The sequence below is a fragment of the Saccopteryx bilineata genome, unplaced genomic scaffold (assembly GCF_036850765.1).
Source record: "Saccopteryx bilineata isolate mSacBil1 unplaced genomic scaffold, mSacBil1_pri_phased_curated manual_scaffold_16, whole genome shotgun sequence".
Lineage (NCBI taxonomy): Eukaryota > Metazoa > Chordata > Mammalia > Chiroptera > Emballonuridae > Saccopteryx > Saccopteryx bilineata.
In genome coordinates, this window is record NW_027095442.1 from 278,419 (window position 1) to 288,901 (window position 10,483).

At 34.8% G+C, this 10,483-nt stretch overlaps 1 non-coding gene across 1 annotated transcript; it reads left to right on the top strand.

The window, feature by feature from the left end:
* Nucleotides 1-388: 388 nt before the first annotated feature.
* Nucleotides 389-464, top strand: TRNAA-GGC (transfer RNA alanine (anticodon GGC)). Its single transcript has one exon. It is a non-coding gene; the product is annotated as a tRNA-Ala (tRNA).
* Nucleotides 465-10,483: the final 10,019 nt, after the last annotated feature.

Sequence of the window (10,483 nt, forward strand, 5' to 3'; positions counted from 1 at the left end):
GTGTTCTTGTATTTGATTTGCTATTATTTTGCTTAGGATTTTTGCTTCTGTATTCATTATAGATATTATTAATCTATACATTTCTTCTTGTGTTGTCTTGCCAGGTTTTGGTATCAGGATTATGTTGACCTTATAAAGTATGATAGAGAGTATTGCTTCATCTTCTATTTTTGAAAAACTTTTGGAGGAAGTGGTACAACATTTTTGACTGTTTGGTATTACTTATTAGTATAACCTTTTGGTCTAGGACTTATATTTTGGGGTGAGCTTTTGATAGTTGTTTGTATTTCCTCTCTGTTGTTTCTTATTTTACTATTTTTTGACTTAGCCTAAGAAGGGTATATATAGTTCTTGAATCCATTTATTGAATGTTAAATTTGGACACATGGCCCTGGCCAGTTGGCTCAGTGGTAGAGCGTCGGCCTGGCATGCGGAAGTCCCGGGTTCGATTCCCGGCCAGGGCACACAGAAGAGGCGCAAATCTGCTTCTCCACCCCTACCCCTCTCCTTCCTCTCTGTCTCTCTCTTCCCCTCCCGCAGCCGGGGCTCCATTGGAGCAAAAGATGGCCCGGGCACTGGGGATGGCTCCTTGGCCTCTGCTGCAGGCGCTGGAGTGGCTCTGGTCGCAACAGAGCGAGGCCCCGGATGGGCAGAGCATCCCCCCTGGTGTGTGTGCCGGGTGGATCCCGGTCAGGCGCATGCGGGAGTCTGTCTGCCTCCCCATTTCCAGCTTCGGAGGGATAAAAAAAAAAATTGGACACATTATACTCTTTCATATTGTATTTTAAATTTTTATTTATAAATTTAAATTTAGTGAGGTGATATTGATCAATAAGAGTACATGTATTGTGGGTAAACATGTCTATAGAATTTGAATGGTTAATTATATTGTATACCACCCTGGCCGGTTGGCTCAGTGGTAGAGCGTCGGCCTGGCGTGCGGAAGACCCGGGTTTGATTCCCGGCCAGGGCACACAGGAGAAGCACTGGGGATGGCTCCTTGGCCTCTGCCCCGGGCACTAGAGCGGCTCTGGTCGTAACCGAGCGACTCTCGGGATGGGCAGAGCATCGCCCCCTGGTGGGTGTGCTGGGTGGATCCTGGTCGGGCGCATGCGGGAGTCTGTCTGACTGCCTCCCCGTTTCCAGCTTCAGAAAAAATAAATTAAAAAAAATTAAAAAAAAATATTGTATACCAATTACCCAAAGTAAAATCAATTTCCATTACCATATCTTTGTTTCTCTTTACTCTGTGTTCCCACCCCGTACCACCCATCTCCTTTACCTTGATAATTGTAGCATCCACCGGGTACGAGAACAAATGTTGGAGACTTTCAGGAGTTAAGATGTTACTTTATTGGCCAGTTTAACCTGCGCAGGGGTGAACTCCCGAGATGTCCGGAGACACCTTGCCCACAAGGAGCTGCAAATGGGAGCCGCGCCTGGAGCTTACAGGAGCTTAGGCCCTTATATACCCTAAGTGAGCAAGCATAGACAGAAGCAGATGTGGCAGTTTAGCTATTGGCTAGGGAGGTCACATGCAGCATAGCAACAGGGGCCGGCATAGCAACAGGGGCTGGTTTTAGCTTAGTGGCGAATTTCAAACCTAAACTTCTGATAAGGGTCTCTGACCTTCTTTGTTCCCAGCCTCACAGGAGCCATATCAGCACTTACTGTTCCTGCAATAGTTACACTCTTTGGCAGTTCCAGTACTCCCTGAATCTAACAATAATCATTTCAATTTTGTATGTGGCCACGAGTCCCACCTGTGTGTAAAAGTCATATAATTCTTAGCTTTTTCTGATTTGCTTATTTTATTTAGTATAATGTTCTCAGGGTCCATCCATGTTGTCATAAATGCCAATATGTCATAATTTTCTATAACTGAGTTGTATTCCATTGTATATAGTTATCACATCTTCTTTATCTGGTCCTCTATTGAAGAATACACTGGTTGTTTACATATCTTGGTACTGCCATTAATGGTATGGTGAATATAGGTGTCCATGTGTCTTTATGTACCAATATTTATGAGATTTTTGGTTAGATATCTAGTGAACTACATAGTTATAGTAATCAAAGCAGCCCTTGTAGCCGTGGACCATCTTCTCAGTGAATAGAGCATCAGCCCAATATGTAAGCAACCCAGGTTGTATTCATGGTCAGAACACACAATATCCTCCCACTTTCTTTTTTTCTTCTCTTTTTTTTCTCTCCTACAGTTAGTGGCTGGATTGTTTTCAGTGACTATAAAGTGGGTTCTGGGAATAGTTCAGTTGGATGCTTAGCCTCAAGCACTAAAATGAGCAGAGTTGATTTGAGCATCATCCCCATATGAAAATTTCCAAGTTGATCCCAGACAAGGCACATGCAGAAATTTGTCTCACTGTATTCCCTCTGCTCATATTTTTATTAAAAAAATTAAAGAAAGCTTAGTATTGGCAGAAACACAGATGTACAAACCAGTGGAACAGAATGAGAATTCAGAAATAAATTTACAGATATAGACAGATAATCATTAACAATGGATACAAAACAACACAATGGAGAAAAGAAAACCTCTTCAATAAATAGTGCAGAGAAAACTGGAAAGCCACATGCAAAAAATTTAAACTAAACTACAATTTCTTTTCTTGCTCAAAAAATAATTCAAAATGGATGAAAGAGCTAAATATAAAGCTAAAACAATAAATTACATAGGAGAAAACATAGGTCCTATATTTATAAAACTTGGCCATAAGGAACAATTTATAAATTTGACCCCAAAGACAAGGGAAATAAAGGCAACAATAAAGAAATGTGACTATATTATACTGAAAAGCTCCTACATAGTAAGAAAACAAAACAAAACTGACAACAAAACAAAAAGGCAGCCAACTAAATTAGAGATGATATTTACAAACAGCTCTGATAAGGAGTTGGTATCCAAACTATGTAATAAACTCACAAAGCTCAGCAACAAACAAGCAAAATCCAATAAAATAACTTAAACAGACCCCTTTCCCAGAAGACATACAAATGGGCAGCTAATATATGAACAAATACATATCTTCTCTAGCTATTAAATAAATAAATTTAAAGCTACAGTGAGTTACCACTTCACACCTGTTAGGTTGGCTGTTATCAACAGGACACATACTGACACATTGAAGAGGCTGTGGAAGAAAATGGAATCCTCATTGCTGCTTGTGGAAATGTAAACTGGTACAGTCATTATGGGCAAATGTATGGTGGTTCCTTAAAACATCAAGAATAGAACCAAAATATTATGCATTAATCTCTTTTACAGTATTCTAGTATAATCCTTTGAATGTCTATGCTATATGTGGTGAATTCTATTTCATTCGAATTTTGTTTATGTGCGTCATTTCTCTTTATTTCTCATTGAGTTTTTCCTGGTGCTTCTTAATTTTATTGATTAAGAGAACCAGCTCTGTGTTGCATTAATTTTTATAAGTAGCTTGTTTTTTTTATTTAATTTAATTCTACACTAGTTTTTACTATTTTTTTCTGGTAAATTTGTGTTGTTTTTTATTTTCTAGTCCAATTTTTCTAAGTCATAGGGGTGACATAGAGGGACAGACTCGCCCCTGTACTTTGATTAAATCCACACAGCAACCCCTATTTGAGGCTAATGCTGGAATCATCTGATCTATCTTCACTGCTGGAGACCAATGCTCAGATCAACTGAGTAATAGCACCTGGGCCAACACTTAAACTGATCAATCCACTGGCTGCAAGAGGGGATGCGAGAGAGAGAGAGAGAGAGAGAAAGAGAGAGAGAGAGAGACAGAGAGAGAGAGAAGGCTGTGAGAATGGAAGACAAGCAGATGGAGGTTTCTCTTGTGTGCCCTGAATAGGAATTGTACCTAGAACATCTGTATGCTGATTAACGCTATTTCTATTTGGCCCATGGTAAAGACTTTTTCAGTTCTTTATGATATGATATTTGGTTGTTCACCTGTGATATCTTTTGTTTCTTGATATGTTTGTAATGATACAAACTTTTCCCTTACTTCAATACATATAAAAAAATTTGATATGTTGTGTGGTCATTTTTGTTTGTTTGTGTGTGTGTGTATATATATATATACACACACACACACACACACACACACACACACACACATATATATTTAATCTCTATTCTATTTCTTTTTTGACCAAGTTATCTTTTAAAAACATGTTATTTAATATCCACATTTTTGTAATTTTCTTTACTTTCTTTTGAGTTCTAACTGCAAAGACTTAGAGACAGAAAATATGCTTAATATAATGACAATCATTTTGAACTTGTTGGTGTTAGTTTTGTGACCCAACATATGGTCTATTCTTGAGGATGTTTCATTTATACTGAAAAAGAATATATAACCTGATATTCTGGGATAAAATGTCCTGTCAATATTTGCTATGTTCATTTGGTCTACTGCTCATATAAGGCCAATATTTTTTTACTGACTTTCTGTTAGGATGATTATATAAACCACCAATGGTGTGTTGAATTCTGCAATTTTGTCTGCTTCTATCTTTAAATCAGTTAATTGATGCCTTATATAATGTAGTGCTCCCAGTTTTGGTGAACATATATTAAGAAGTGTTATGTCTTGTTAATACAGTGTCCTCTTTATGATTATGTCATGTCCATATTTGACTCTAAATCCCTTTGTTTTCTTGAAGTCTGTACTGTCCGATATGAGTGGTGAAATAAAGAGCAGGCTACACTGTTTTTTATTGGATAATATTTGCTTGAAGAATCATTTTCTAACCTTTCACTTTGAGTCTACTTTTGTCCGTATAGCTTAGGTATGTCACTAAATTAGAGCATACGGTTGGGTTTTCCTTTTTGATCCAACCTGCTACCCTGTAACATTTTTTGGTGAGTTCAGACCATTTACATTTGGGATAATTATTGACTCTTCAAAATTTCCTATAGCCTTTATTATTATTATTAATCTGATATATTTTTACCTTGTTTGGTTCTTCTAGTATTTGTTTTCCTCATTTTTTTTTCTTGGTATTTCATATGTTTTTCTCCTATTCTTTTTTTAAGCTGTGTATTTCAATAGAAAGTTTTCAATGGTAGTTACCATTAGATTATTAAGAAAAAAATGTTCATATGTACAAGAGTCTTCAGTCTTTATGAGTGCTTCTGCATTCTATTCTTTTTTGCAACTTAAAGTCTTTATCCTCTCCTCTTTTATGTTATTCTTGTCAAAGATTATTCTTGTTTTTATTGTGGTATAGGTGCTTTTAATTACCATTTTGATTTGTTTTGTTCTTTGTTGTCTGGTTGAGTAACACCCTTGAGTATTTCCTGCATTTCAGGTTTTCTGGTGATAAGTTTTCTCAGCTTCTGTATGTCTGAAAATTTTTTATTTCTCCCTCATATTTGAAGAATAACTTTGATGGTTGTAGTTTTCTTGGCTGGTAATATATATCTTTATAGTACTTTGAATTTTGAATCCACTATCTTCTTGCTTGCAGAGATTCTGCTGAGAAGTGTGATGATAACGTAATAGAATTTTTTTTTATGTTATGATCTTCCTTTCCCTAGCTTCTTTGAAGATTCTTTTTTAAAAATTGATTTTTGAACACTTTTTAATGATATACCTTAAACTAGGTGGGTTTGGGTTGAGGTATCTCAGCGTTCTGTTGCTCCTTGACTTTGAGACTCTAACGTTATTTACAGGCTTGAAAAATTCTCATTTTTATTGGTTTAAACAGACTCACCATTTCTTTCTCACTTTATCCTTTTTATATACCCATTATATGTACATTGCTATTTCTGATGAAGTCAGATAATTTATGTATAGCTCTCTCATTATTTTTAATTTGTCTTTCTTCTCTTCTATCTGTAGTATCTCTAGTTGCTTTGCCTTGATGATATTTATTTTTCTCTCATTCTGGTTTGTTCTTTTATCAAAACTTGCTCTCTCAGTTTCCAATTCATGTATTGAGTTCAGCTGTGTTTTGATAGTTTCAATCTCCTTGGTGAGCTCATTAAGTTGTCTATTGTGGTTTTCTTACAGCTCATTCAGTATTTTCAGAACATCAATTTTGAATTCTCTATTATTTAGCTCTAAGGGTTCTCTGTGATTGAGATTATTTTCTTAAGAATTTTTATTTTCCCTCTGAACAACATCTCCATCTTGTGTAGTTATTGTACTTTATTTCTTCTTCTTTAGTGACATTTGAGGGTAGAAATTTTAAAACCCTAATTTAAAAAAAACGCCCTAAAATAAAAAATTAAAATTAGAAATTACAAATATTTTTAAAATAATACAAGTAGAAAAGGTAAATCATAAGAAAAAATACCAAGAACCAATATAAAATTTGAAAACAAATACACATCCACAGAAATAAAAAATAAAATATTCTAAAATAAGTAAATATAAAATTTCAAATGAAAAATGGATAAAAACTCAGAATAAAATAAAGAAGAAAAATTTTTTAAAAATTTAGTTGTAAAAGGCTACTGATGTCTTCCAGGAGATGTTGCTGTATTTTAGGTCAGTGAAATTTGTAGCCTGTTCTATGCTGAGATGTTGCTTTCATAATAATGTCGGATGGACAACAATCGTGTTGGTGGATGTGTTGTGTAGTGAGTGCTTTTTCTTTTTTTTTTAATCAATTTTAATTTATTGTGTTTAAATGGACTCAAGCATTCCATCAAATGTATCTCCTTCACCCCACACTCCATGTCCCCTGCACATCTCCCTTATCTCACTCCCCTCAACAACCTCCCCCCTTCCCTCTAGAATTTGTCATCTTGCTATCTATAGCCATGTATTATGTATATATAATTTCACTGATCCCTTTACCTTCTCTGAACCCATCCCCTCACTCCCCCTCTCTCTGACCATTGCCCCTCTGGTCCCTGTCATCTCCCATCTACCTTTATTTTATTCCTTAATTTACTTTGTTCATTAGATTCCACATATACGTGAGAACATATGATATTTGTCTTTCTCTGCCTGGCTTATTTCACTTAGCATAATAATCTCCAGGTCCAAAAGGTTAGATTTTCTTCTTTTTCACAGCCACATAGCATTCCATTGTGTATATATTCCACAGCTTTTTAATCCACTCATCCTCTGATGATCACTTGGGCTGTTTCCAGATCTTGGCTATTGTAAACAGTGCTGAAATAAACATAGGGGTGCATATCTTCTTTTGAATCATTGATTTGGTGTTCTTATTATATATTATGAAAAGTGGGATAGCTGGGTCAAAAGGTAGTACCGTTTTTAATTTTTTGAGAAAATGTCATACTGTTTTCAACAGTGGTTGCACAAATCTGCATTCCCCCCAGAGTGCAGTAGGTTTCCCTTTACTTCATACCCTCACAAGCATTTATTATGTGATATATTGTTAACGAGTGCCATTCTGACAAGTGTGAGGTGGTATCTCATTATGCTTAGTTTGCATTTCTCTAATGATTTGTACTGTTGAACATTTTTTCATAAACCTATTGGCAATTTGTATGTCCTCTTTGGAGAAGTGTCCGTTCAGTTCTTTTTTGCATTTTTTTAGTTGGATTGTTTACCTTCTTCATGTTGAGTTTTAGAAGTTCTATATAAATATTGGTTATTAACTCTTTATCAGATATATTGGGGAATATGTTCTCCCATTGAGTGAGTTGTCTTTTTATTTTGTTAATAGTGTCTTTTGCTGTGCAAAAGCTTTTTAAATTGATATAGTCCATTTGCTCATCCTGGTTTTTATTTCAGTGGCCCATAGAGATAAATCAGCAAAGATGTTAGGAGAGATGTTAGACAGTTTACTTCCTATGGTTTCTTCTAAGATGTTTCTGGTTTTACAACTCAAATTTAAGTCTTTTATCCATTTTGAGTTTATATTTGTGTATGGTATAAGTGACTGATCTGGTTTCTTTCTTTTTTTTTTTTTCTTTTTTTTTTTTTTTTTGCAGGTACCTGACCAATGTTCCCAACACCACTTTTTAGAGACTCTTTTCTACATTTTATGCCTTTACCTTCTTTGTCAAATATTAATTGACCATAAAGGTGTGTGTTTATTTCTGGGTTTTCTGCTCTGTTTCATTGATCTGTATGCTTTTTCTTATGCCAGCACCAAGCTGTTTTGAATATATCAATAGTAGCCTTGTACTGTAACTTGATATCATGGAGTGTGATACCTCTGACTTTATTTTTCTTTTTCAAGATTGCTGAGGTTATTTGTGTTCTTTTTTGGCTTCGTATAAATATTTGAAATATTTTTTCTATATCTTTGAAGTATGTCATTGGTATTTTAATAGAAACTGCACTGAACTTATAGACTGCTTTGGGTAATATAAACATTTTAATGATGTTTATTCTTTCTGTCCATGAATATGGTATATGTACCCACTTGATTGTATTCTCCTTGATTTATTTTATCAATATCTTATCATTTTTGGAGTACAACTCTTTATCTCCTAGGTTAAATTTACTCCGAAGTACTTTAATTTTTTTGTTGCAGTAGTGAAGGGTAATTGTTTCCTTAATTTCTTTTCCAGACAGTTTATTGCTGGTGTATACAAAATGCCACTGATTTCTGAGTATTAATTTTATATCATGCCACCTTACCAAATTTATTAATTAGGGTGAGAAGTTTTTTGACTGACACTTTAGGATTTGCTATGTACAGTATCAGACTTCAGCAAATAACGAAAGTTTTACTTCTTTTCCAATTTAGCTGACTTTTATTTCTTCTTTTTGTCTGATTGCTGTGGCTATGACTTTCAGGACTATGTTGAGTAAGAGTGGTGAAAGGGGCCATCCCTGCCTTGTGACTGATCTTAAGGGGATTATTTTAATTTTTGCCCATTGAGTATGATATTGGCTGCGGGGATATCATAGATGGCCTTTTATGTTAATGTATGTTCCCTCTATTCCCTCTTTGTGAGAGTTTTTATCATAAATTGGTGCTGGATTTTATTAAGTGTTTTTCTGCATCCATTAATATTATCATGTGCTTTTCTATCCTTCCTTTTTGTTTATGTGATAAATCACATTGGCTGATTTGCAAATATTGTACCTGCCTTACCTCCCAAGTGTAAATCCCACTTGATCATGATTTATAATACTTTTCATGTATTGCTGGATTTGGTTTGCTAATATTTTGTAATAAATCTACATCAGGGATATTGGCCTATACTTTTCTTTCTCTGTAGTGTCTTTACCTGGTTTTGAAATGAGGATGTGCTCGCCTCAAAAAGAAGTTTGGAACTCTTCCCTCCCCTTGAATTTTTTGAAATAGCTTGAGAAGGATAGGTGTTTGTTCTTCTCTGAATAGTTGGTAAATTTGCCTCTGTAGCCATCTGGCTCAGGACTTGTGTTTGTTGGGAGTTTATTGATAACTGCTTCAATTTCATTTGTTATTATCAGCCTGTTTAGGTTTTCTGATTCTTCCAGATTGATTTTTGGAAGATTATATGTTTCCAGGAATTTATCCACTTCACCTAGGTCGTCCAGTTTTTTGGTATACAGATCTTCATCGTATTTTCTTTCAATCCTTTGTACTTCTGTGGTGTCAGTTGTTACTTCTCCACTTTTATTTTTAAATATATTTATTTGTGTTCTCTTCTTTTTTCTTGGTCAATCTGGTTAAGCTTTCATCAATATTGTTTACATTTTCAAAGAACCAGCTCTTGGTTTTCTTGATCATCTGTACTTTTTTTTAAGCTTCTATGACATTTATTTTTGCTCTGATCTTGATTTTTTTCTTTTTTTTTTTTTACTTCCTCTTGGTTTTATTTGTTGTTCTTATTTTTAGTTCTTTTAATTGCAGAGTTATGTTGTTTAGTTGAGCTTTTTCTTGCTTCGTAATGTATGAGTGTAGTGCTATACTCTTCCCTCTTAAAACTGCTTTGCTAAATCCTTAGATTTTATGTTGTTGTATGTTCATTTTTATTTGTTTCAAGAGAATTCTTTTTATTTCTTCCTGGATCTCATTGTTAACCCATTCATTATTTAATAACCTGCTATTTATCCTTCAAGTGTTTTTAGTTTTTCTATTGTAGTTGATTTCCAGTTTCATGCCTTAGTGTCCAGAGAAGATGCTTGATATGATATCAATCTTCTTAAGCTTCTTAAGACTTGTTTTGTGCCCTAACATGTGGTCTGTCCTAGAGAATGTACCATGATCACTTGAAAAGAATGTATATTCTGCTGCTTTGGGAAGAAAGGTTCTGAAGATATCTATTGAATTCATTTAAGATATCTGTTGTGTCATTTAAGGCCATTGTTTCTTTGTTAATTTTCTTTCTTGAAGATCTACCCCTTGAGGTTAGTGGGGTATTAATATCACCTACTATTATGGTATTGCTGTTGATGTTGCCCTTTATGTCCATCAAAATTTTCTTTATTTATTTTGGTGCTGCTATATTAGACACACAAATATTTACAATGTTTATATCTTTTTGTTGGAGCGGTGACTTTATCATTAGATAGTGACCTTTCCTTCTTCCAATGGCCTTTTTTTTTTT